Source organism: Crocodylus siamensis, chromosome 2 (assembly GCF_052110815.1).
Source record: "Crocodylus siamensis isolate JL-2025a chromosome 2, ASM5211081v1, whole genome shotgun sequence".
Lineage (NCBI taxonomy): Eukaryota > Metazoa > Chordata > Crocodylia > Crocodylidae > Crocodylus > Crocodylus siamensis.
In genome coordinates, this window is record NC_143396.1 from 287,412,985 (window position 1) to 287,416,791 (window position 3,807).

Consider the following 3,807-nt stretch of genomic DNA (forward strand, 5'->3'; position numbering starts at 1 on the left):
TTGGGCAGGGGGAGAGCCAAGAAATTGCTGGTAAGCATTCCCCATGTCCAGCAGGGCTCAAAGGAAGAGAAAGGATGAAACTGGGGTGTTGATTCCTGGTGCGGCGTCGTTAGGTAATGAACTGCAAACTGCAAATGGGGCAAGCCAGCAAAGGGCTGCAATGAAGTATCAGCACAATGGCCAATAATTATAGCTGACATCCGTCAGGGGAAGCAGGTAACCATCTAGAGATGTTATTTATTAAAAGGCATGATCACTGGGTATTTTCTCACCATTCTTCTTGTTACCCTCATGAACGCAATCTGTTTGCAAAATCTGTTTCAAAAGCACAGCCTGATTATCTAAATGTGCCTCTGGGTAGCTCATTGCAGCCCCTTTTGTGAAGGGGATGGAGAGCTCTGGTACAAACAAGCCGGCAGAGGGAAGATGTTATCTGCTCTGGTTCTCAGCCGCTGACAAGCAATGTTATTTCTGCTCCTGTGTCTGCATTTCGATTGCGTTCCTGCGTCCGCTGGGGTATGCTACAACACTGCCCAGCCACGTACACCGCAGGCTTTATCTTCGGTGCAAGCTTTCTTGGGGTTTGGCACCATCTTTTTGCTTTTGGGGGTTTAGGGTTTTGTGGGCTTTCCAAGTGCGAATGCTGTAACTGCATGTATGACTGTGTCACTCAGTCCCTCTTGTTTTAACAAGGCTGAGTTTTGATGATGATGATGATGTGGGAGGAAACGCAGGCAATAAACTGCCTACGTTGCCCAGGCCAAGTTCGGTTTGGGGTCGCACGGGGATATGTTCCACGAACCTCAATCAGAGTTGGCCCATGTCAGCCAGAAAACTGGGCCCTTAAAAGTATTTTAAGCCAATTCTTGGAAATTCTTTTACAGTAACTGGGACATGTTTTTTCCACATTCTTTTCCTCTTCCCCCTCCCCGCCATCCTTTGTTACTAAAGGCTGGGACTTACCTACTTTCTGGGTAAGATAAGCTTTCTCCACCAAGTTAACCTGGTCTATCCTGCTTATCTACACCACTGACGGACCGGGCAATCGCCCAGTCTCTTGCACCCGCGGCACCGCGGGTTGGCACGCAGTGGCAGAGTAGTTAAGCCATCTCACTGTGGCTGTAAAACTGGGAGTTTGGGCTTTACTGGGGACACTTGGCAAAGACTCTTGGAAAATCCAGATGTAAATAAGTAGCTGGGAATTCGGACTGGGGAGTCAACGGGAGCTAGCCACATTGTTCCCTCTTGCGCTATTGGCTACTTAAATAGGTGTACCTTCACCATAGTAGCCCAATAAGCTGCTAGGCTCAGCTGGACCATGTCTGGGAAAAAAGAGGGCAGCTCTGGGGTGCATGAAGGATGCTATATAGTCAAAACATTCTGTGTATCAAGACAGGGGTATCAATGCCACAGACCCAGGGGACGCAATGATTTTTTTTTTTTTTAGCTAAGCATATACATCTCCCTGATGAGACACTTTACGTCCTTACCTAGGAGTAACTGCAGATCCAGTTTCAGAGTTGGTCGGGTCAGAAGGGACCTGAGCAGATCATCAAGTCTGACCCCCTGCCATGGGCAGGGTCTGATGACTTTGGAGGCATCTCCATTCCTTCCTCCCTGAAGTCATGCTGTGTTTCCTGTTTAAACACAGCCAGCTCACTGAGCACTTAATTGCTTTCCTATTCCTATCAGCAATTATCTTGAGATGTTTTCAAGCTTAGCTTTCTAACTTTATGTAAATGTATTTGAAGCCATTTAAGGCAGCAGTAACAATTGCTGCTGTTTGTCTTGCAGAGTCTCAGAGTAATTCTCTGTTGGGCCTGGATCAGTCAGCTAAGAAGCGAGTAGGTATCCCTGTAATCCTTGGCCTATTTCTGGCAAACCTTTGGGAAAGTTTTCTGATGGATTCAGCTAGCTCCATCTACCCAATTTCTCACACATCTGACTGGTTTGGAAGCTGGTGTACTGAAATAATATTGACCAGTTCCTCTCGGTGCAAACTGGAGAGGCCCCGGTTTGGGGAACGAGAACCAGCAAAGGCATGAGAACCATAGGGTTGGACAGGCCCTCAAGGGCCATCGGGTCCAACCCCTTGCACAAATGCAGGAAACAAAGGCCCCCAGAAGCAGTTTTGAAGAAAAATCACACAGATGTGGTCACTATGGCCACATGCAGACGAAATGAGAGGCGTGTGTGCATGACACTTTAAAGCGGGCTAAATGCTTTTGCACCGCTTTAATGGTGTCAGTGTTGCATGCCTCAGCAGCGTATTGCACATTAATTCTAGCCACTGTAGGAAATTCAGCAGTTTAACGTGCTTTAAATGACTTGAGTTTGCTGCCCTACAGCTGCGGAGCGAAGCACCGTGCAGCTCTGCAGGAAGCCCTGCAGGCATCCTGGCACCGGCCTGGGAAGGCAGGCTCCGCCCAAGAAAATCGGTGAGCCTGATTTCCGCCCCCCCCGGAGCCTGCCTTCCTGAGCTGTGCAGGGCCCAGTGCTTCCCTCCGCAGCCGCGGTGCCCCCTGAGACTGCCCGAGCCAGGTGCCTGCAGGCGGGTGCTGCTGGGGGGGAGGGGGGTGCAGGTGGCTGCCGGTGCTGTTGAGGGACGCACCAGCCCCCCCCGCAGCACAGCTCACCTTCCCCTTCCCCTCCCAGGGAAGCAGGTAAGTGGGTGTGTGCACAACACAGGGGTTTAATCAGCCCTAAATTGAAGCAGTGTTTTTACAAACTCACTGCTTCAATTTAGGGCCCCTGTTTCATCTACACACGCAGTATTAACTTATTTCTGCCATTCTGGTGTTGCTAGATCCATGGGTGACTGGTGCCTCCTGAGTCTGGGTCAGCCCTGCGTGCCCCGCTACTAGCCACTTATGGCTGGATCTCCACTCCATACGTTTCTTGGCTGAAAATCTTTTCTTTTTTTGACAAAACCATTTAATTTTTGTGAAAAAAGTGTCTGCTCTCTGCAGAAAACTGGTTGCTCATCAAGGCTCCCCTTCCCCTCCCCCCCCCATCCTTCCAACCCCTGCTTCCCCTTCAGCCAACCCCCCACCCCCCCACTTTTGAAAAGGCTTCTTGCTGCAAGGCTTGACAGGAGCTGCAATTCAGATGATTCATGCTTCTATTCTTCTCTAGAGGTCAGGTTTTCCACATGTCCTGGGAAGCATTTCGGCGTGTGACTGCCGTGTTGAATGGCTGCCCCGGTGAAGAATGGAGAGCTTCGTGGTGCACCAGCCTGTGGAGCCCTCTGTGGAGAAGAGGGGAGGAGGACTGCTAAAAGGGACCACAGAAGCATTTCAGAGTAGAAAGCATTCAGACTTTTATTTTGCATTTAAAATTTTGCAAGACAAGTTTGACAAAATCATTTTTTTTCATTGAAAGTTTCCCCCCCACCCCGAGGAAGGAAAAAAAAACAACCCCAAGCATTTTCTCGTCACCTCCAAAAAAACAAAAACACAAAGTATGGCAGGGAGAGAGAGAGACAAACAGGAGGCATAGAAATAGTCTGGCCATGAATATTTAATACTGGAAGGGACCTCTTAGGTCACTAAGGCTGCATCTACATGAGATGCTTACCGCGCAGTAGCTTGTTACTACCATGCAGTAGCGTTGCAGGGCACAAACCATGACATGATGCTACTGTGCCACAGGTGACTAGTGGGGGGCGGGGTCTGGAGGGGCACTTGCCCCCCCTGAGACTGACCCCTGACTTGGCACCACTTAGGACAGGGTAGTTTTTTTGCTATGTGGGCCAGCAGTGTGTTGCGGCGCTAAGCTACAGATCAGAAGTATAGGAATGGATATGGG